Source organism: Schistocerca nitens, chromosome 1 (genome assembly GCF_023898315.1).
Source record: "Schistocerca nitens isolate TAMUIC-IGC-003100 chromosome 1, iqSchNite1.1, whole genome shotgun sequence".
Taxonomy (NCBI): Eukaryota; Metazoa; Arthropoda; class Insecta; order Orthoptera; family Acrididae; genus Schistocerca; species Schistocerca nitens.
The window spans coordinates 935,548,871-935,574,173 of record NC_064614.1 but is presented as its reverse complement, the minus strand read 5'-3'; the positions used below and the strand labels follow the sequence as shown (position 1 = coordinate 935,574,173).

The following is a 25,303-nucleotide window of genomic DNA, read 5'->3' as shown; positions in this document are numbered from 1 at the left end:
GGTCGTATGCGTGTTTGGCGCCGTGCAGGTGAGCGCCACAATCAGGACTGCATACGACCGAGCACACAGGGCCAACACCCGGCATCATGGTGTGGGGAGCGATCTCCTACACTGGCCGTACACCACTGGTGATCGTCGAGGGGACACTGAATAGTGCACGGTACATCCAAACCGTCATCGAACCCATCGTTCTACCATTCCTAGACCGGCAAGGGAACTTGCTGTTCCAACAGGACAATGCACGTCCGCATGTATCCCGTGCCACCCAACGTGCTCTAGAAGGTGTAAGTCAACTACCCTGGTCAGCAAGATCTCCGGATCTGTCCCCCATTGAGCATGTTTGGGACTGGATGAAGCGTCGTCTCACGCGGTCTGCACGTCCAGCACGAACGCTGGTCCAACTGAGGCGCCAGGTGGAAATGGCATGGCAAGCCGTTCCACAGGACTACATCCAGCATCTCTACGATCGTCTCCATGGGAGAATAGCAGCCTGCACTGCTGCGAAAGGTGGATATACACTGTACTAGTGCCGACATTGTGCATGCTCTGTTGCCTGTGTCTATGTGCCTGTGGTTCTGTCAGTGTGATCATGTGATGTATCTGACCCCAGGAATGTGTCAATAAAGTTTCCCCTTCCTGGGACAATGAATTCACGGTGTTCTTATTTCAATTTCCAGGAGTGTATTTCCCACAAAATGGCTCTGAGCACTATGGGACTTAACATCTGTGGTCATCAGTCCCCTAGAACTTAGAACTATTTAAACCCAACTAACCTAAGGACATCACACACATCCATGCCCGAGGCAGGATTCGAACCTGCGACCGTAGCAGTCGCGCGGTTCCGGACTGAGCGCCTAGAACCGCATGACCACCGCGGCCGGCGTATTTCCCACATTTTAATACACTACTGGGCATTAAAATTTCTTCACCAAGAAGAAATGCAGATGATAAATGGGTATTCATTGGACAAATATATTATACTAGAACTGACATGTGATTACATTTTCACGCAATTTGGTTGCATAGATCCTGAGAAATCAGTAGCCAGAACTACCACCTCTTGCCGTAAGAACGGCCTCGATACGCTTGGTCATTGGGTCAAACAAAGCTTGGATGGCATGTACAGGTACAGCTGCCCAAGCAGCTTCAGCACGATACCACAGTTCATCAAGAGTAGTGACTGGCGTATTGTGACGAGCCAGTTGCTCGGACACCATTGACCAGACGTTTTCAATTGGTGAGAGATCTGGAGAATATGCTGCCCAGGGCAGCAGTCGAGCATTTTTTGTATCCAGAAACAAGCGGTCGTGCATTATCCTGCTGAAATGTAGGGTTTCGCAGGGATCGAATGAAGGGTAGAGCCACGGGTCGTAACACATCTGAAATGTAACGACCACTGTTCAAAGTTCTGTCAACGCGAACAACAGGTGATCAAGAAGTGTAACCAATGGCACCCCATACCATCACGCCGGGTGATACGCCAGTATGGCGATGACGAATACACGCTACCAATGTTCGTTCACCGCGATGTAGCCAAACACGGATGCGACCATCACGATGCTGTGAACAGAATCTGGTTTCATCCGAAAAAATGATGTTTTGCCATTCGTGCACCCAGATCGTCGTTGAGTACACCATCGCAGTCGCTTCTGTCTGAGATGCAGCGTCAAGGGTAACTGCAGCCATGGTCTCCGAGCTGATAGTCCATGCTGCTGCAAACGTCGTCGAACTGTTCCAGCAAATGGTTGTTGTCTTGCAAACGTCCCCATCTGTTGACTCAGGGATCGAGACGTGGCTGCACGATTCGTTACATCCATGCGGATAAAATGCCTGTCATCTCGACTGCTAGTGATACGAGGCCGTTGGGATCCGGCACGGCGTTCCGTATTACCCTCCTGAACCCACCGATTCCATATTCTGCTAACAGTCATTGGATCTCGACCAACGCGAGCAGCACATGTCAGCACGTTGTAGGTGTCGCCACGAGCGTCAACCTTGTGTGAATGCTTTGAAAAGCGAATCATTTGCATATCACAGCAGCTTCTTCCTGTCGGTTACATTTCGCGTCTGTAGCACGTCATCTTCGTGGTGTAGCAATTTTAATGGCCAGTAGTGTAATTTGTGTTCAGGCGATGTTAACTGTATTATATCCGACTTACTAAGATGGAATTAACGTGTAATAATTTTTATCTCATTCTCAATCACCAATGAGAATAAAGGATGCTAACGTCTAAAGAAGCCATTGATGAAAGCAGCCAATGTAAATACGGCACGCTGAAGGTGGAATTAATCAGAGCGAAAGGGTATTGGAGCCGCATAAGAATCAGACGTAGTGGTACAAGGGATAAATGCTAACTGTGGTTACTAGCAGAGAACATATGCTGTTGAGAAGCTAAATGTAACTAAGGTTGGCGACTAACACGACTATCAAGCAGTGACTCATTACACAACTGGTTACACAATAACCTATGTTAACAAAGACTTCTACGTGTAAATTGTTCCACTTCTTCTGATATGCCCATGGAGGCAGTTTTTTGACACAAACTTAGTCGTCATTCGCCCAGTATCGTACAGTACGTCTTCGGGATCGTTTCAAGTGTGTTTGCAATTACATTTGCTATGTCCAGTACTGTCTGTATACTTTCCCTGTGTTACCATTTAGGGTTGCGCTTTTGTGACGTCGTGGAACATCTTCGTGATGAATTCAGTCACGTTCTAATGGAGTCGCACTGAAAATCAAGGAGCAGACAACTAACGAAAAGTTTAAATTGCTAACAAACAGCTCAAGAAAGACTTAACAAAGGTAAATTAAAAGGTAAAGTCTATACGCAAGCCCGTGATCGGAATACTGGCTTAAATGCAGGTGTAGTGCAGCTCTTCTATCCGCCGCGGCACTTGGAGGGAAGGTGTGGCGGATCGCTCAACCCGACCAGCGTTTATCGCACGGGAAAGATACGTGATTTACCCGGTACTAACACTAACAGCCGGCGGAGCGAATCTGGGGCCTTCATAGGTGGAATGGAACGGAGAAAAAAAGGAAAGAATATTGAGGTTTAGCGTCCCGCTGAGATCGAGGACATTTAAGTGGGGAAAACTGAGAAAATACCCCTGCTCTACACACTATACCACCACTGCCCCTCACTTAAGACTCGACTAGTTTAAAAATATGGATACAAATCAACCTGAGTCTCCATCTCAGCTTTTTCACAGCACCTAACAACATAACAAAGACAATATATCATTGACATCAAAGTCATCTCAGTGCCACGCCGAGCACGTCTCGATGAGTATACACCGAGATGCCAACAGTCATGGGATTCCGATAAGCTCATATACAGATGGTGATACTATCAGGTACATAAGGTATAAAAGGACAGTGCATTGGCTAAGTTGTCATTTGTAGTTAGGCGATTCATGTGAAAAGGTTTCCGAGTGATTATGGCCACACCACGCGAATTAACAGTTTGAACGTGGATGTTAGTTGGAGCTAGACGCATGAACATGCCATTTCGGGAAGCGTAAGGAAATTCAGTATTCCGAGATCCACAGTGTCAAGAGTGTACCGAAAACACTACATTTCAGGCATTATCTCTCACCACAGACAACGCTGCGGACGACCGCCTCCACTTAACGACCGACAGCAGCGGTCTATACATTGAGTTGTCAGTGCTAACAGACAAGTAAGACTGCGTACTTTTGCTAACAGCACAACATCGCCTACAGTTCGTGTACTGATCTCGTCACCATGTCGGTTGGGCCCTAGACAACTGAAAAACCGTGGCTTGGTCAGACAAGTCCCAATTTTAGTTGCAAAGAGAGTAAAAACTGTAGAGGAAGACAGAGTTTGAAATGTATCCATCAAATAATTAAGGGTGTAGGTTGTAAGTGGTATTCTGAGATGAAGAGGTTGGCCCAAGAGAAAAAATCTTCGCGGGCCGCATCAATCCAGATGTTGTTGTTGTGGTCTTCAGTCCAGAGACTGGTTTGATGCACCTCTCCATGCTACTCTATCATGTGCAAGTTTCTTCATCTCCCAGTACCTACTGCAACCTACATCCTTCTGAATCTGTTTACTGTATTCATCTCTTGGTCTCCTGCTACGATTTTTACCCTCCACGCTGCCCTCCAATACCAAATTGGCGACCCCTTGATGCCTCAGAATATGTCCTACCAACCGATCCCTTCTTCTAGTCAAGTTGTTCCACAAATTTCTCATCTCCCCAATTCTATTCAATACCTCCTCATTAGTTATGTGATCTACCCATCTAATCTTCAGCAGTCTTCTGTAGCACCACATTTCGAAAGCTTCTATTCTCTTTCTGTCCAAACTATTTATCGTCCACGTTTCACTTCCATACATGGCTACACTCCATACAAATACTTTCAGAAACGACTTCCTGACATTTAAATCTATACTCGATGTTAACAAATGTCTCTTCTTCAGAAACGCTTTCCTTGCCATTGCCAGTCTACATTTTATATCCTCTCTACTTCGACCACCATCAGTTATTTTGCTCCCCAAATAGAAAAACTCCTTTACTACTTTAAGTGTCTCATTTCCTAATCCAATTCCTTCAGCATCACCTGATTTAATTAGACTACATTCCATTATCCTCGTTTTGCTTTTGTTGATGTTCAACTCATATCCTCCTTTCAAGACACTGTCCATTCCGTTCAACTGCTCTTCCAGGTCCTTTGCTGTCTCTGACAATTACAATGTCATCGGCGTACCTGATAAGACTGATAAAAAAAGAGCTAATGTTAGGGCTCGACGAAGCCATGAACCAAAGTTATCAATAAGGCACTGTGCAAGTTAGTGTTGGCTGCATAATGGCGCCGGCCGGGGTGGCCGAGTGGTTCCAGGCGCTACAGTCTGGAACCCCGCAACCGCTACGGTCGCAGGTTCGAACCCTGCCTGAGGCAATAATGTGTGTGAAGTCCTTAGGTTAGTTATGTTTAAGTAGTTCTAAGTTCTAGGCGACTGATGACCCCCGATGTTAAGTCCCACAGTGCTCAAAGCCATTTGAACCATTTGCATAATGGCGTGTGCGGTATTTACATGGAATGGACTGTTTTCTGTGGTCCAGCTGAAGTTGTCGTTTGTACACTGCTGGCCACCGTAAATGCAACACCCTGAAGGAAGCATCCGAATCAAGTGAAATTTACACCATGGGTTTGCAGCGATGAGATATGCAACTGATTAGAATTTCAGCGCAGACGCACATCACGCGCGCCTGTGGCGCCACCTCATAGCGCCATTTAAGGCTTGGCGATTTCGACGAGTGTACGTTCGGCACGTGTGTTTACCTTGTGGTTGTTTCACAAGACCATCAGTTATGCCTCGTAGACAACAGATAACATCGTTTGATGAAGTATCCGAGTTCGACAGAGGAAGGATAGTGGCTTACCGAGATTGTGGATTATCATATAGAGAAATCGCTAGTCGTGTTGGACGAAACCAAACAACTGTAATGCGGATATGTGACCGTTGGATGCAGGAGGGTACGACGGACCGACGTGGTCGATCGCATTCACCTCAGTGCACCACTGCACGTGCTGATAGGCAAATTGTGCGCATGGCAGTGACGGATCGCTCAGTGACATCCCGAAACATAGCAGAGCACATTGCGTCTGTAACACATCATCCAGTGTCTGCGCGTACCATTCGACGCCGTTTACAGCAGAGTGGTCTGTCCGCAAGACGTCCATTGCTTCGTCTACCATTGACGCAGAACCACAGACGTCTCCGTCGCCAATGGTGTGATGACGGATGTGGACGGCAGAATGGAATGACGTTGTCTTTACTGACGAGGCACGCTTCTGTCTGCAGCACCACGATGGTCGGATTCGAGTGTGGAGACACCGTGGAGAGAGGATGCTGGACAGCTGCATTATGCACCGCCACACTGGTCTTGCACCGGGTATTATGGTATGGGGCGGTATTGGATATTACTCTCGCATGCCTCTAGTACGCATTGCCGGTACTTTAAATAGCCGGCGCTACATATCCGAGGTGCTGGAGCCAGTTGTCCTTCCTTACCTTCAGGGCTCGGCCACAGCCATATTTGAACAGGATAATGCGCGACCACACGTGGCACGCATTGTCCAAAGGTTCTTCGTCAATAACCAGATTGAAGTGCTTCCCTGGCCGGCTCGCTCTCCGGATCTTTCGCCGATAGAAAACATGTGGTCCATGGTTGCTCAACGAGTGACCCAGATTACATCCCCAGCTGCCACACCAGATGATCTTTGGCAACGTGTGGAAGCTGCTTGGGCTGCTGTACCCCAAGAACACATCCAACGTCTGTTTGACTCAATGCCGAGACGTGTGGCAGCGGTGATCTCCAACAATGGCGGCTACTCTGGCTACTGATTGTGGCAGGAACCACATGTCACAGACGTCTGTAAACGTAATCATTTGATACTTGGTCAACATGTTATCTACAAAATAAATTTTGTTGTGCTACCTCTTGTCTTTCTTGGTGTTGCATTTACGGTGGCCAGCAGTGTAAATGCTCATTTTCGGCTACCAGGAGCCCATTTGCAACGATTCATGGACTTCGCGTTTCCAAACAGCAATGGAACTTTTGTTGTTGTTTTGGTCTTCAGTCCAGGGACTGGTTTGATGCAGCTCTCCACGCTACTCTATCCTGTGCAAGCTTCTTCATCTCCCAGTACCTACTGCAACCTACTACCTTCTGAATCTGCTTGGTGTATTCATCTCTTGGTCTCCCTCTACGATTTTTACCCTCCACGCTGCCCTCCAATACTAAATTGGTGATCCCTTGATGCCTCAGAATATGCCCCACGAACCGATCCCTTCTTCTAGTCAAGTTGTGCCACAAATTTCTCTTTTGTCCAATTCTATTCAATACTTCCTCATTAGTTATGTGATCTACCCACTTAATCTTCAGCATTCTTCTGTAGCACCACATTTATGGAACTTTTATGGCTGATATTCTGCAATGTCACTGGATCCCATTTATTTGCGATTGGTTTGAGGAACATTTTGGACAATTCGAGCGAATAATTTAGCCACCCAGATCGTCCGACATGAATTCCATCAATCATTTATGGACATAATCGAGTGGTCAGATCATGCAACACTTTTGTAATTGTGGACGGCTGCCTCTGCAGCATGGCTCAACATTTCTGCAGGGGACATCCAACGACGTGAGTCGATGCCACGCCGAGTTACTGCACTACACCGGGAAAATGCAGGTCCGGCATGACATTAGGCGGTATCTCGCGACTTTTGTGATCTAAGTGTACCTGTCGTATGGTTAATCTGACGCCACACTCCACATTCACTTTCGTTCCCGGAGATTTTGGGGATTGCGCACTTAGAGGCAGAGGAAGTAACTTGTGTCGAGTAAGTAAATTGCTGTGGGTGTCCAGAGGCAGCACGTGCGCTGCCGGTCGCGTGTTGCTGACGTCACGGCGCGCGGCGGCCATTCATCAGCGGCGTGGGATGCGGGCGGCTGCTACCGGCGCGCTGGCATGCGGGTCAAGCGCGAGGCGCCCCAGCAACACACGCCCGCCCCTCCTTCTCCACTGACTGTAGCACGTGTGCCACTCACACACGGGCTATTTTCCGTTCTTTGGCCACTTTTTACTCTGGTCACCGGCGGTTTCCCCCTTGACGACGGCTACAGATGAATCCCATCATTAACATTACCTAGTTACACTACTGGCCATTAAAATTGCTGCACCACTAATATGACGTGCTACAGACGCGAAATTTAACACCGACAGGAAGAAGATGCTGCGCTATGCAAATGATTTGCTTTTCAGAGCATTCACACAAGCTTGGCGCGCGGTAGCGATACCTACAACGTGCTGACATGAGGAAAGTTTCCAACCGATTTCTAATACACAAACAGAGTTGACCGACGTTGCCTGGTGAAACGCCGATGTGATGCCTCGTGTAAGGAGGAGAAATGCGTACCATCACGTTTCCGACTTTGATGAAGGTCACATTGTAGTCGATCGCGATTGCGGTTTATCGTGTCGCGACATTGCTGCTCGCGTTGGTCGAGATCCAAAGACTGTTAGCAGAATATGGAATCGGTGGGTTCAGGAGCGTAATACGGAAGGCCGTGCTGGATCCCAACGGCCTCGTATCACTAGCAGTCGAGATGACAGGCATCTTATGCGTACCATTACATTTCCGACTTTGATGAAGGTCACATTGTAGTCGATCGCGATTGCGGTTTATCGTGTCGCGACATTGCTGCTCGCGTTGGTCAAGATCCAATGACTGTATGTGTATTCGTCATCGCCGTACTGGCGTATCACCCTGCGTGATGGTATGGGATGCCATTGGTTACACGTCTCGGTCACCTATTATTCACATTGACGGCACTTTGAACGGTGGACGTTATATTGCAGATGTGTTACGACCCGTCGCTCTACCCTTCATTCGATCCCTGCGAAACCCTACATTTCACCAGAATAATGCACGACCGCATATTGCAGGTCCTGTACTGGCCTTTCTGGATACAGAAAATGTTCGGCTTCTGCCCTGGCCAGCACATTCTCCAGATCTCTCACCAACTGAAAACGTCTGGTCAATGGTGGCCCAGCAATTGGCTCGTCACAATACGCCAGTCACTACTCTTGATGAACTGTGGTATCGTGTTGAAGCTGCATGGGCAGCTGTACCTGTACACGCCATCCAAGCTCTGTTTGACTCAATGCGCAGGCGTATCAAGGCCGTTATTACGGCCAGAGGTGGTTGTTCTGGGTACTAATTTCTCAGGATCTATGCACCCAAATTGCGTGAAAATGTAATCACATGTCAGTTCTGGTATAATATACTTCTCCAATGAATACCGTTTATCATCTGCATTTCTTCTTGGTGTAGGTATTTTAGTGGCCAAAACAATGTGATATTATAAAAGAAAACACACGGAGACTTCTTTTCACACAGAAAGGTTCGTAATTTTCAAAGAAAGGTTAATGGTGTAGGCTTATACATTTGATAATATAGAAATAGCTAGGTGACTCTTTTGTCTTGAATAACTCAGTGTTTCGTAGTGTGTTTTCTCTCCATCTTTTTTTTTAATCTTCCATTCAATTTTTCCTATTGTTTACTACTATTTTCACCATCAGAACAATCGACAACATCGCAACGTCACATTTTACTTTCTTGAGAAAAAAATTATGGTGAATCCAGACCAGGTAACCCGTGCGAAACTTTCGCACTTTTGTTGTTTTAAATGATGACAGTATTTGGAATGAACGTAGTCTTTGCGATGAGATTAGTTGCGGGAATGAAGAGAAAACATTTTTTTTAAATGAACTGAACGACGGGAAATAATAATGGTGGATTTATAATACAGGGTGTTCAATAAGTCTCTCCGCAGTGCCGTATGATTGTTAGCCGGTTATTTTCAACAAGATGGTGCATACAGCTCGGGTTTCAATGTCACTGCTTGTTGATGTTTTTGGTTATCGCATAATTTCACAGGGGCTTTGGCCTCCACCATCACCTGACCTAACACCACCTGACTTTTTCTTCTGGGGAGCAGCGAAAACACCGTCCAAAATCCATCGATGAATTGAAAACAGCAATATCCACTATCACTGCTTCTGTTACAGAAGAAATGTTACAGCTTGTGTTTAGAAATATGATTAGACGAATTGAATTGTGTATGTAACAACAGGGGGGACACTTTCAACATTTAACCTGAAAATTTGTAAGTAAAAATGAACATTCAATAAATTAGTAACTTGTATTTCACAGAGTTTCATTTCGGTATATTCACTGCGGCATACGTCACATGCGGCTAACAATCATACGGCACTGCGCAGAGACTTTTTGAACACCCCGTACATCTTTACATATATATTTCCATCTGTCCAAAAATGTGTTTTGCTTTCGGAATGTTTGTCGCAGCTTGTACGTCGGGCAGAGATCAGGCACTGTTATCAGGGTCACAAACCTGCAACGTTAACTCAATAAACATTTTCAGTAACAGGAAGTGCGTTACGCCCTAGTAGCAATAGGTAAATCACAGTTCAAGATGACGACGACAAATATATTTGTCGTTTTGGAAAGTATATTCATTTAGAAAAGTCAGCTTGTACGACGAGCAGAGAAAATGGAATATCGCAGCGATTATGGTTATTATCTACGACAATGCTGCATGCAAATTACCCAATTAATAAAGTGCTTTAAAACAAATAAAATGGTTTTTGTAACAAGGTAATATGGAAGGGGAGTCTGTTATTCGCGATTAATAAGTTATCTTCGTAAAAATTGAAAAACGAAGCTGGACACACTTGAGCCCCTTTTGCCAATGATTGTTAACTTCCCCTTTACGTTAAATGTTTTCACAAACGGTACGGCTAAACGCAACATCGGTACGTAATGTCGGAAGTCGGATAAAAATTATCTCTAGCGGTGCCTCATTCTTCCCTGTGCGATTAGTATGTGTTGTGAAAAAAGAATGTTGAACGGAGAAATAATACATATGATTAGGATAGTGAGCTTTCAATCGATCAAAATTTGCTAGATAAGCAGTCATAGGTCACGGTGAAGCCACGGTCACAAAACGGCGGCCAGCCAAACATGATTGCGCGGAACGTTGAAGAGCTGGTGCCAAGCATTTTCGAAGCCGCGACAGTCATTGTAAACTTGCCATCGATTTTCGAGAGGTTGTGCCTTCAGGGATTTCAACTTCGTATCGATTTAAGAAAATAATACTTTTCGAAATTTAATTTCTGTTTCCCTTAAGTTCATCCTGCTCTTAGTTATCACCAAATACTTAAACACGTGGCGTTTGGATTCCATTGTGAAAAACACTGCAACTTACAGCAATACAGGACAACTATCTTACTGTAGTGCTGTTGCCGTAATACTGCTTACCATTATCACAAACTAATGTAGTTACTTCTAGCGTAGTTGCCTCTGTAGTCACGCTTTACTCAGTAAAAAGCACATAATAAATAAACATAAAAAGGAATATAAAGTTAACCTAGCTTTGACTGTCCAGCTTAAACAATTACCTTGACCTAATTTACTCTTTAACGTAGCATGTGTTAGTTGAAGGCAGCTACATCACAAACGCACGCTTCTGCGAGCTCGTCTCTGGTTAGCTACGTTATATAAACTTCGTTCATTGCGACTTCACCTACCCTACTCTGACATTTTTATCGTGTTTTTCTGCATCATCTATCTGTCTGTCTATGTAATAACATTCCGTTAGGTACTAATATTTACATAATTTACGTAACATGTGCCTTTACCTTGAAAGGGTACTGTACCGCCCGACATTGAAAATAGGTACAACATACTTCATTATTTTTGTCAGAACAACACATTTTTTTGTAAAATAACTCAATTTCAATTAATACAGCGAAGCCGGATACCAGTGTGGGAAGGAATGAGAATTTATTTATTTAATTGATCACATGTGCACTCCCACAGAGTAAATCCCTACATCCAGTTTGGTGAGATCTGTGAAATGAATGAATGTATGGTCGTCTGCTAACTGCAGATAGTGAATGTGAATATATGATCATCTTTGAGACGATCCTTTGGCCACCTTTGGTGGGACCAAAGAGATGAAATTTACCGGAGCTTTGAGTGCCTGAAATGTGGCTGACCAATACGGTAGCAAGGTGCTCCCCCACTTCGGCAGAGGTGCGAGAGAACCTGAAGAATGGCCATGTTTCAGCACTCTGCCGCTGGATCTTGTGCTGTTAAGACCTGTCTTAGGTGTGCTCCGTAAAGACAAAAGAGTGAAGACATGGTATGCATGTGGAATATTTAAGAGTAGTTTGAAATAATAATTTCTCTATTTCAGGAACTTTTGTGAGGAGAATTAAATGTCAGGCAGGTAATATTAATGGGATCGTAGTAATCTTCGGAAGTGACCAACGGACACAATGAAACCACGTGTAGCAATAAGTTGAAATACTTCCGTGTGCTTAAGTTAAGCTGAATTACTAGTGTCTGTACTATAAGTTGAAATATTTAAGAAATAGCGTGTGCAGGACTTGAAATTAGAGGCGAGTACTTTCACGTGGTGAGTACTGTGTGAGTCTCAATCTGTGTATGAGACAAACGATAAAGAGAAGTACTCGTCCATGGTATCAGTTGAGGACTCGCGTGTGTGATGAATACATTCTTAATATTACTTTGCGTGATATGATTCCGTGTGACGCTAGATTCAAACTCTGAGAGAGAAGCAAGGTGAGTCGGCCGTCTATCCAGCAACGCCACTTGGCTTGCATTGCACAGGAAGACGAGCATATATCTCCAGAGTTCATAGTAGGAAAGTAGAATTACGAAGTGCGGCAGTGTCGTGTGAAACTGGGATAAATACTAATTGAAGTGGGAAAGCTGAAAGTGATAATGTTGTGACTATTTAGTGTTTTCTATTCCATGTCGTAGTGTGGTGTATGTCATGTAATTTGGGTATGTGTGGTTTGCATGGGAGAGTAGCAAGGTAGTTTCAAAAGAGTAGTGGGTTGTGCTTGTTCCTTCTGTACTGCTCGGTCTCGAGGATAGTTTCGTGATGATGATTGTGAGAGTCGAAGTGAGAGAAATAATAAAAGATCCACCATCCTATCCAGAAAGTGCACTGTAGCGTTAAATAATTACGAGACCATAATATAGAGATTCACCAATGTAAAGCCATGCCCACTGGGCGGAATTTCTCATGTGTTATTGTTGTAGGTTATAGAATTTGTGTGTTTAGGTTAGAGAATTTATCGGAATAAATAAGACAGTGAAAAGAAAAAGATTGGTGGACTTTTCCTTCGAATTGTATGTTGTCATGATGTCCCGAATTTATAATGTGTGCGCCATTCATATTCAGTGCGGTGGCCACGTGTTGATAAAAGCCGTTAAATAAAAGACAAAAAGAAAATGTGGTATTGCCAGTGCGTAGTGAAGTCAGAGTTCTGTAAATCACTGATAGTCAGATGTGCGTTTCCGTTGCGTATTAATCATATAGGAGGATAACTGGTAACTTAAGTGTGAGTACTAGAGTTCATGTTACTCGATAAATAAGAATGAATCCACTCGCTTGGCAGACCACTCATCTTGCAGGCCTGACTGCTTGATGCCACAGTATGAGCAAGGCATGTGGGTGCCTCTCAACCTACGTAACGTTTTTACAGCAGGCTTGAGTTTCCAATTAATCTCTGTGCCTGCAATCATCGTTATAACCAGAAACTTGTGCTTTTTTCTAACCTCCAATATCATTTGACTTTTTGATAGTGAACTTTTTATTTGTAAATAATATCTCATTTAAAATAATGCACATTTAAAGTAAAGTATGAGACACGAAAGCGCCGTAGACGGATGACGGGTTTGCTACCTGTATTTCATTAGATGTGTGCTTTTGCAATTGAATAACGCTTTTACACACTTCTTGGTGGGTATAATCTGACAGTTTTCCATACATAGTCATTTAACGTTTTGTGAATTCTATCTCCTCCGTTGCCAGGGAACAAATTTGGCCACTGTCTTCTGGTTACCGACAGATTGCGTCTTCTCTTTTCGGTACCCAATTTCGCCATGTAGTCCTAATGGGTGTGCAGCAGATATGCATTTCAAGCTGCAGTTTAGACTTGCTCTTAGTACTAACCGTGTTATTACAGGCTTTCGCATATTCATTGACCCAGACCGCACCGTAATGCCGGTAGCTTGTTTCATACGAACTACACGCAATCTAGCAGCACGATAACCCAACTTTTTGCATAACTGAAGTCCTGGGTAGCTGGTGACAGCATCTACTTGTACAACTATATTAATCGATGTATTTTGCCTACTTAACCATCGCCGTATGGCGTTATCGCTGTACTTATGGCTGAAACGTTCTAGTTCCATGACGTTAATACTGCTCTCCATCAAAGCCAATAGTTGGCTACTTTGCAATTACATTCTGCCAGAACGTGCAGAGTAAATAAAATGTTCATATCAGCTGACTGTTTTCGCAAAAGTTATGTCGCAATCTCAGTTTTTCTCCTACTTATAGATATACTTCATCGCCAATTCTTAGCAACACACACGAGAACTTAAAAGTGTCTCAAGCATGTATTTTTGTACCAACATATGCAGGCTTAGAAGAATCAATATGCCAAAGTGTCAAAGAGCCTAGCGTTCCAGTTCACTTTAACCATGGGGACATTAGCGTACAGTACCAACACTTAAACGAGATTTACGTTCTTCTGTGCTTCCTTGTGATTCAACAACAGCCGTGGGCTCAAGTAAGACTCGTTTTCACTAAGTGCTTCTGAAGCAGCAAGTTGAGGACGGAATCACTCTGAGCACTTAACCGCGTTTCTGGTACTTAAAGGATTTCGAGCGACCGTGAGACACTGCTGAGGCCTCGACATGAATCAAGAGAGCTTTACGGGCTCCTCTAGTTCTGACATTCTTCTCTCGTCAAACAAAATATTCAAGATCTTCTCTAGAAGATACTGTTTGACGATTAAAGACAATACTTTAATAAAAGAAATTCAAGAAATTAAATCCCGAACATTCGAAATATAGTTTCGAGATTGAATTTACAATCTGTAGCAAAATGTGTGCTGATCTGAGTCTCCCTGGAAGATGAAAACTTTGTGCCGTACAGCAACACGTAACTTCTTCCTTTCATAGGTAAGTATTCTACCGACTTAGCTAACTATATTTTTGCTCTCTGTTTGGCGCTACTTCGGTGGCTTTAGTGTCGGTTCACTGATTATTTAATCGAGTAGCTATTAATTTTGTTCTCCAGAGTCTAAATGATTCCCGTTCCAAATACACGCACTGTAGAATGTCATGAGGTTGTCATCTGCAACCAAATCTGAAACATCCGACTCTTTTATCAGTGATGCTAAGTAAATGATCAGGGTGCTGTCAGCCAAATAAGATAATTCTGTTAACAACAGTAAGTTCTAATTAACATCTATAATTTTTTTACAGAATGCACTTGGGATCACATACAAGTTAATACTACGTAGTCAAATTATTTCGCGTTCACATATTTATAAAACGTGCAGGGTACACTAAAATATATTGAAAGCATCGATCATCTTTGTGTGTGAATCATTCGCTAAGGTGTTGCCAACACAAGCATCGTTCTTAAAAACTGAACCATCCTCTCTGCACCGTACATGTCATCTTCAAATATCCATTATTTCATTTACCTGAAGCTACAAAAACTACAGTATACCAAACTCCTTTAAAATCTCTTCTGTTGTTCTTACTGGACGTTTGTGCAGAAAACAGGAGATTAGCGAAAAAATGAGTTTTCGATGAACATATGCTGATTAGCCACAACTAGAGTTGTAAAATTAGCGTGGGTCGAAGACTACCCTAAGTAAGCGTAGACTACGGTAGCTTTCCTAGGAACTTTGGTCAGTTAAGCTCGTACCCGCGTTTCCCATACGATAGGCTTGTTGCATAGCTATCGGGCGTTACACGTTTTCGATCTCTTTGTTAGCGTATGCGATTCGTATCTCACGAGATTCTCCTAGAAACAAGAAGCAGTAAGGTGTCTTGAAACTGAGTAAGGATATACAAAGGCCTGCGTAACCTACGGAACATTTTTGTTCTACAGAGTTATCCTCCTGTCTGTTACTGAAAAATAAACAGTATTTATAGCAAAACTGAAACTATCAGTGTATAATTCAGCATTTATTCGAAAATTTGGTGATCTTTAACGTGGGACAGAGGGGTGTTGTACTAAAAATAATGAAAAAATACATGTTGATCATATAGCTCCAGAAAACACAATTTAATAAAAAATAAAAAATAAAAGAAGTTGCAGCAGAACAACATAACAGACATGTCTTCAATACTTCGCAAACTTATATAAAACATGTTTCTGTTATTCTTAAACACTTTTCGCATTTATCAACAATAACAGAAAAGTTTTGCATTTGATCATGATGGAAAGCGTTCTATAAATGGCAATAATTATACATTTCTTATATTTGTGCAGATAAACTGTACTTGCATCAAAAGTAATTGTTTGGTTACATTAACACGCAGTAGTTCCGCGATCAGTTAATTTTTATTACATATTGCAATTTGTATTTTGTAAGGATATAAAATACATAGCGGACTAACACTGAATGGTGTGCGGTTGTAATTATGTGCAAGGAAAACAACCAAACAAACAAAACAGTAAATAGGAGTCGTCGGCTCCCAGTTTCTCTCTTACACATTCATTTATGCTTCTTCCCTACCTGTGCTACCAATGTTACTGGTAATCGCACCATTTACTACGTCATTTACGTAGTGTACCAAAACTACAGAACTATAATAACATTAGCCACCACATTACGGTCGCTGCCCATCGTCAGAGTAAATGTCGCTTGGTGGCGCTGAGGGCAGCTGACGCGGTAAACATCCGAGACTTGGAAATTTAATAGTGAAAACTATTTATTTACAGCTCGTACAAAATAGATACGTGCTTCAAAGTTTTACTGACCTTCAAAGTAATCACCAGCATTGTGTATAACCCGTTGCAGCACGTACAGTTTCCACTGCACTCCCCTGAGTTAAGCCCTCGTGAGTTCAACTCGATTTCTACACTGATGGAAACACTTCACGGCATTTGCTTCAGAACTGTTACAAATTCGGTGAGCAATAGACCACGCTGCTCGAACTGCCAGCACAACTAGCAGTGCTAAGAGTATCCAACGACTTCCACATCACTGGCAACGGGTTGTGCACAATGCTGGTGAATACTTTGAAGGTCAGTAAAACTTTGAAACACATATCTATTTTGTACGAGCTGTAAATAAATAGTTGCCACTATTAAAGTTCCAACCCTCGTATAAGCGCAGCAGAGACGACTGTGGAATCATTCTAGTGACGATACGGGCCGCAAGTAGAGAAACCGACTGACGTAAACGACTTTAATAAAGGGCAGAAGGGTGCGATTAAACGCGTGGGAGCGAGAATCTCGAAAACGGCAAAGCTGGCCGGCTTCTCGTGTACTATCGTCGTGAGTATCTGTGAAAACTGGTTGAAGGACGATGGAACCAGGAGGCGACAAGTTGTTGGACTTGAAGGTGTCATCACAGAAGGTGTAGACTGAATGTTAATCCGCTCCGCAAGTAAGGGCAGGCGATGATCTTTGGTAGATCTGACGAATTAGAATGTGCAGACACAAGCGTCTCGGAGCAGACCGTTCAACGCACATTGTTGAACATGGGGCCTCGCAGCCTACGTGTGCCAATGTTGAACCGATGACTTCGGCAATTACGGCTGCAGTGGGCACAGAGTCATCGAAATTGGACCACGGATTAATCGAAGCGTGTCGTCTGTTGGATTGAACACGTTTCCTGTTAGTGCATGTCGATGGTCATATGAAGATACAGCTTCATACAGGCGAACGGCTGCTAGAAACGTGTATCGCCCCATGGACGCAGGTCAGTGGACGCAGTTTTAAGGTACGGGGGTTCCTGACCTTGGCTTCCATGGGACTTGTGGTTGTAATCGAAGGTGCCTCACAGCTGCGGAATATGTGAGCATTATTCAGGAGCACGTACATCCTTTCATATCTGTTGATTATCCAACGGCGTTGGCGTCTTCCAGCAAGATAACTGTGAGTGTCACAGGGCGAGAATTGTGCTGCAGTGATTTCAGGAGTGCAATAGTGAGCTTGACCATGAAATTCACGTGATCTGAACCCTATAGAACACATCTGGGACGATGTCGACCGCCAGCTATGGCCTTACAAACCACCGGCTCGTAATTTACGGGAATTGGTGCACGTGTGCGTAGACATCTGATACCACATACCACTGGAAACCTATCAAAGACTTGATAAACCCACGCCACGCAGAATCGCTTTTGTATTACGTTCCAAAGGTAGACCAACAAGCTGTCACGCAGGCGGTCATAATATTTCGGCTCATCAATATATGTTGCAGTGTATCTCGCAAGACTCGGTGCAGGGTCAGTTCTTTTCTCTGTTTTTCCACCGAATGGCAGAGGGGTAAATTCGAGATTCGATCCACTGCAGACCATTTCCTTTCCATCAAATACAAGGCGAGCTAGTTGTTGGGCAGTGCAGATCACTGTTGGCAATATTACAGAGAGAATTTCCAGGTCAGACATTTACCTTACAAACAAGGGAAAAGTCCCAGAAATGTTGTCGCAGCGGTGGGGTTGGAGTTATTTTTAATTTATTTCAAGGACAGTAAGTCAGAGGAAAATGCGACAGTATGGTATATGTCTGGCTATCTATTTATATGTGAGAGAGATTAAAGTCTATGATTTGCTGGACATGTGCATTGTGCCTACTCGAGGAGATGGTCGCCCATAACGTTTAACATTTGATTGTTTACATGTGATTGTGTGGAATAAATGTTGAAGAGACAGAAATTCCGTTATTTCATCGTGTTGGTTGTAACAGAAGCCAAGAAACGAATAGGCAATGCAAGATAATGATTCAATTTGGAATATACGACTACCAAGTTTTAAATGAACTTTTTGATCAGTATTTGTTTTTAGTTTCGAAGAATGAATCTCTTGATCGACTGTTATAGCGTATATTAGTTATGGATAGCAATTTTCGTTATATTTTACGTAGAGGCAGATAATATAATATTGTTTCCTCTAGATTAAAACCTGTAAAGGCACAGGATGTCAAGTAATGCAAATGAGTATACAAAATTTAGATTAATAATAAATTGCCTACTGCCACGTACTTCATGATAACTAGTCAACAAATCACTTTAGCAGGTAATTCACTATTGATATGAATACAAATAGAGACAAAACAATATGAACGTTTGCACAAACTAAATTTGAACCATTAAATTACTGTAATGAATATGGCAACAGTAAAGCTTTTACTTAGTCAAATAACGTGATTTGATCTCCTAGTTTGATGCCGATATGCCTGTAATTAACAACAGTTTACATATATTTTAATGAATGAGGACTGCCTTACAACTCACCCGAATCAAGATAAGTTACATAGATTAACTTCATTTATTACAGTTAATTACTATGTAACTTCATTTATTAGAGTTAATTACAGTTGTCCACATGGTGTTTGTTAATCCCAACCTACTAACACTATTAAATATGTTTCGACGCACATGGAACTCCACCTCGCTCTATGCGTGAGGCATACAGACATCCCAGTGGGACCTACCTAGCCACTGACTGACCTCATAAACTTATTAACGGTTTCCACTGCATGGACCCGGGACGCTATTTGTTCCGTGTGTACAACAGAACACTTTCGCAACTCACAAGGGCTATGGATTTGAGTGCACTTGAAGGTAATTCCATTGCAATATGTGAATGTGTTGCAGCTGAGGCTACACATATTTAGTCGGGTCTCTAGAATTCGCGATCTTTAATTTCATTAACCGTTACCAGTTACCTTGAAAGTGGATTTAACAACCCATGATCGTAAAGAGGCTGTAAGCTACGGGCAACCGGAATGGCCGCTATTTTCTCTCCTGCTTTCGACTTTGTTCGACTGAAAGTGGGAACCTGCCTGATATCTTTCTACCCTGAGCGTGATACCAAGCAGTAGCATGATGTAGTTAAACATAGATTTTCTGCTGAATCACAACTGACACGATTAAAGCCACTCATAGATTTATAGAAGAGGAGAGTAGTTTTACAGCACTGCTCAGATGGTTATCATATTTAGACTCGAATAAAACAGATATGCTGCACTGCCATCTTCAAAAGCAAACACAAATAACTCGTACCGGTTTAATAATATTGTCAGGAGCACTTGGCCACGAAAGGCAAAGGTCCAGAGTTTGGCCTCGGTCCGGTTCACAGTTCTAATCTGCCAGGAAGTTTCGTTATTGAAATAAGACAGTGCTTAGATCATTGAAAAGTATGGCAAATATTTCTCCGGTAATTACGTAATAAAATTCATAAGTAACAAAAAGCGTTAAATAAAAGAATAACAAGAGAGTGAGAGAGGGGTACTCTCATGACACAACCTTCGTAGTACATTTAGCGTTACCTGAGGTGCAGCAAAGGTGATCTCGTCGCTCTGTGCAGATGGTACATTCGGTTTACCATCGTTAAATAAGCCAATGACATATCGCGACTCATAAGTAAGGTCCGATCGAAATGATTGTTTGTCGAATTGGTAGCGCTCTCTAAGCCTGCAAAGCTTCATCAGTCAGGAAAACTTTCGTCTAAATGGCGCCAAAACTGCTGGTCCATGTGGATTGGCGGCTGACCAAACCGATAACGGATGCTCGTGTTATCCTTCGAAGTCCAGCTACAAATATAGGGCATCTGTTCTCCCTGTGTCTTATTTGAAAACTGCTACCAAGACAAAAAGGTCGATAGATGGAATCACAATACTTTTTGCAACATGCAATATGAATCTTTATTTAGCGATTTCTGAAGAAATCAATATTGGCCGTTTGGTGCCCGGGCTATTCCGAATTTTTACATACACTTTTTCCTTGTTCTTGTGTCTTTGTGCGTTGACGGACACACTCACGTACAAGGAATTCATTTTAACAGAAATCGTAAACTTGGTGATAATTTTTAACTTATTGCAGCCCTGCCGTCCTGTAAAAATCGTGGAAAATAAATGTACGCCGGAGGGCCGGTAGTATGTTACAATCACGATCTCTCTGTCGCCTCAGGAACAAACATCGGCTCAGTGTCAAGACAGAGAGATAAGGAAATAATCACTTTTTAGACGTTTTGGTTCAATGAAAATCGGATGGGTGGCACGAACATTCTATCCATTGCAAGCCGACGACCACTGATCTGTACTACAGCGCACAGAGTTTTCACCACCCCGTCTAAAAGAGAGCTGTTTTAAATATATTAATGTGCGAGGCTACAGCTGTCTGTGACAAGGACCACCTCGAGTCTTAAATCAGTCATCTGACGTACGCATTTCGAAAGAATGGCTAAGATATTCGCGATATAAAACTAGCGCTCTCCAAGTATCAAGCACGTGGCGATCTGCCTTCACAAATCGCTGGGCGCAGCGACAAAGGAACACAAAAAATTGAGAACTTGAGAAATCAGCACTTGCTGAACAGTCTCATAGATAAAGACAGAATAATATTTCGCGAGGCGAAAATCTTGTCTCACTCTTGAAAATACTGGGTTCTGTTACTAAAGAATAAATAGAAGTTAAAATGTGCGAGAATAACTTCAGCCGGAAAACTGGCCGTAATCTTACTAGTGCGTGCTAACCAGCTCTCGATACTGAGAACTCTCACTGAAATGTACTGAATTGTTTACGTTCCTACTACAGCGCTGGCACCGCCAGCTCGGATATGGACACAGTCTCTGGCTGCATGAAGTGATGACGATTTACGCCGACCAATCACAAGTCGTCTATGGACTGTAAATGGACAGCGCAGCAAAAGTACAGTACCTATTAATAGGCGGTCGCTGCGGCGTACATCCTTCTACGATTATCGTGGCCTATAACTCCCTCGTTCACCCCGCCATAACACATTCCAACAGTTCCTGGATTTCTGTCTTCCATAAATTCTACAAACGCCAACGGCCTTGCCGCAATTCCCGTCAGATCACCGAAGTTAAGCGCTGTCGGGCTGGGCTAGCACTTGGATGGGTGACCATCCGGTCTGCCGAGCGCTGTTGGCAATCGGGGTGCACTCAGCCCATGTGAGGCAAACTGAGGAGCTTCTTGATTGAAAAGTAGCGGCTCCGGTCTCGGAAACTGACATATGGCCGGGAGAGCGGTGTGCTGACCACATGCCCCCTCCCCCCCCCCCCCCAAATACTCGTATCCAGTGACGCCTGTGGGCTGAGGATGACACGGTCGATGGTCGGTACCTTTGGGCCTTCCTGGCCTGTTCGGGAGGAGTTAAATTCTACAAGAATCTTTGGAATCCAGGAAAGACATGCACTCCTCCTCGCCTTCCCATACGTACTTTTCTTCTTGGAGCGTCTTCGGACCAAATGTATTAATGGCAAAACTCATTCCTGGCGTTCAATACAATATCCACTCATCATCAACCGAGGTACCCTGCTGCACCGCTACGTCCATGTACCACCTTCCACGCACCTTCATGCCTTATTCACCCTCTCCTATCGGAACTTCAACTAACTCCCACTACCCAACGATTACATCCGTCCCGAGATATACCCTTATTTCCAGCCCTAGTTTCAACGCTCCGTCTCACAACATCGTTCCATTTCCTTCCACCTTCCTATCCCTTAAAGACTAAGTCGCTATCTGTGGTTCTACAGTTCACCGCAGTCATGCTCATCATTCACCTCCCCACCTATGTGATCAGTTTCATGCACCACCGGCATATTATGGCGTAGAGTAATTAATATTTTTGATAGTGATTATATTTCAACTGTAATATAAAATTATTAAAAAGTTTTAAAAGGATCATAAAAAGTGCCCACCAAAGAGAATTTTTTAAGTAATTATTTATTTTCATCTGTTTTTTTATGGTTCCGTATCTTTGTCTGTAAAATTATAACCATTATAGCAGTATTTTGTAGTCTGTATGTATGTCTGTCCGTCCATCCTACTGTTAATAATCATTTTCCTCAGGCACGGATAGACGTATCAAATTGAAATCTGTGTCATATACTAAAGGCTACGTTCACTTGACGATGTAAAAAATTGAAGTTTCTAAGTGAGTGGAAGCAAGGCCTTTTATATCACATATTTTGATACTCTCAAACTCACTCATCTTAACTTATGGAGTACTTCCCGTTGACCTAGAGTCGTGAAATTTAGGCAAGGAGGAAGATTTCACAGTACAAGTAAAGGAAAATTGTTAAGTTGTATTTATATCACACGAGAAAAAATATTTGTTTCTCATTTGTTATCCGGCTGACGGCTCGTCTGATAAGACCCCGTTTTCTGAGATATTACGGAAGCAAAAGCGAAAATATACAAAAAATTTGAACTTAAAATTGAAAATTAAAACATTCTCAAAAGTCTTGAAATTTCTGGGATAGATTTCACATGTCTTGCCAGTATCGATGTCGATAAGAGGCAAAAATCGTTTAGGTTTCAGATTGCCGGGATGGATGAACTATCTGTATACACAACTAACAAGTGGAGGCCACTTCAAACTTCACACACTTTAGTAGCCCATTCAAAATAGTAAGGTGCACTACTCTGGCAATTCCGACAAAATCGTAACAGAAGATTTACTCGTCTATTCTGGAACTGATGTACATATATGTGCGAAGGTCCCGGACATGAGACGTTATTGTGGTCAAAAGCGTTCGCTCTGGGCGCACGAGGCAGCTGTTTAAGTCCCGCTAACACTCACTTTTTTAATCCATGTTTTTTTTAAATTTTTAATCTGTATTTTGTCATCACTGCTCGCATTATTTAATTTATGTGCCATTTGAGAGATAAAATAATGAAAAAAGCTCACGTGCATTTTCATGAAGTTGTAGTGGAAATGGAAATGCCGTGTGGCTAGGGCCTCCCGTCGGGTAGACCGTTCGTCTCGTGTAAATCTTTCGACTTTACGCCACTTCGGTGACTTGCGTGGCGATGATAAGGACAACACTACACCCAGTCCTGAGCGGAGATAATCTCCGACCCAGCCGAGAATCGAACCCGGGCCGTTAGGTCGGACATTCCGTCGCGCAGACCAGTCAGCTACCAGGGGCGGACATGAAGTTGTAGTGAATTTCACATTACGTTATTTGACTATTTACTATTTTTAATTAAATTTTCAAGGAGGAGGGACAGGTTTGAAAAGCCCGAGACAGACTTCGATAAATAATGATGAAAATGACTTTATTCAGTAATATAGTAAATCAGAACGTGCCAGACCACAAGAGTAATCTACAATTACTCATCAAATGTGCTCTCGACATCACACGTTGCAGGAGGGAATTGTCATACAGACATGGAAAACGTAAGTTGAAACGGCATCCACTGCATCTAATGAATGAATTTTCCCGCATTGACAGGGAATGTTCAGAGTTTCTGAGGGAAAACAAACCTCGTTAACATTTTGAAAGATTTCTCTTTCACCCAACAGTTTAATATAGATTAAAAATTACGTTTGAGTGGTAATCGAACCGTCGCCTTATACACGTCCTCTTTACGTAGATCGAACGCTTTTTTGTTTGTTTTTTTCTTTTTTTGCATTTTGTTCGTTGATGTTCGTTGCATTTGATCGTGGCGGTCGTCACATGACGCTCGTTGAAGTTCGTCGTTGATCCCTTCACTCAGTCATTTTTATTACAGAGAACAGGCAGTTCTCTGACCTAACACGCTGAGCTACCGAGCGTGCAAAAAATTGGGGGACGAGGGAGATTTGAACACAGATCTCCCTTTCGGAGTCCAACACCGTGACCACACATCCACGACACAGCTGCTACTTGATCTCCATGAAACTCTAAAACTCCGAGACCTACCCACAGATATAAAAGTCTCACTTTTTTTTTCACTTGCCGCCCTGATTTTACGACCCACCACCTAACTGCTTAAGGCGGGTCTTTATTGACCACTTAGCCGCTGCGATCGGTATATGGGCGCTGATATGGCTGAACCTCCACACCAGTTCCCGCATCCGATCGCACCGTTGCCCGTGTCCCGCCACGTGGAGGCGGGTCATAGTTTATCGTGTTTTGTTTTGGTCTCTTTTATTTTGTTTTCTTTTACTTGGTTATCTTTGTTTGCTATTTATCTTTCTTTTCTTTTCTTTATGGTAGCTTTCCCAAACCGTTTAACAAAAATTTACATGAAGTTTAAATTTTGAAAAAGAAATACAAAAATGCAAAAGTCACATGATAGACCTGTAAAACTTCTCTTATTTTCTCGTAATTGCCAGAGTAGTGCAGCTTACTACTTGCACGTTATGTTATTCCAATGACCTACTGAAGGTGCACAAAATTTGAAGTAAATCTGTGATCCCAGCATCCTGCCTCCCCCCCCCCCCCCCCACACACCCCCTTTCCCACCATGAAAATTTGTACGTAGCCCTCAGAGCGCGAGCCCTACTCCCACCTGAATACATTATTTTATATACGAGGGTATTTCGGAAAGTAAAGATACACCGTATCCCAGAGGAACAGAAGAGTGGCGAGCAAGTTGGCAACACTGGTGTTAACCTTGAACCGCTAGCTTTCTCCTCGCGGTCGTTCAGCAGTTGAACGTTGCTTCTGGTTGGAGTAGGTCGTGCTTAAAATGGCTGCGCCGATTCAGAATCCCGACAAATACGAAACTGTTATGAAATATGTAAAACCTTCGGCTGAAGAGTGATTTTTTCCGCTGCCAGGGCACTCCTTCGTGAAGGGATGGAAATAACAGTAAAGAAATAAAGAAGACCAGACGCAACAGTCCGTTGTTGCTGACGGAGAAGATGGACGATTTCG

General features: G+C 43.2%; 1 protein-coding gene across 1 annotated transcript in view; it reads right to left on the bottom strand.

Annotated features, from left to right (window-relative positions):
- LOC126213347 (venom carboxylesterase-6-like) overlaps positions 1 to 25,303 on the bottom strand; it is a 193,692-nt gene that overhangs the window by 44,638 nt on the left and 123,751 nt on the right. The gene's annotated exons all lie outside the window — the stretch shown is intronic.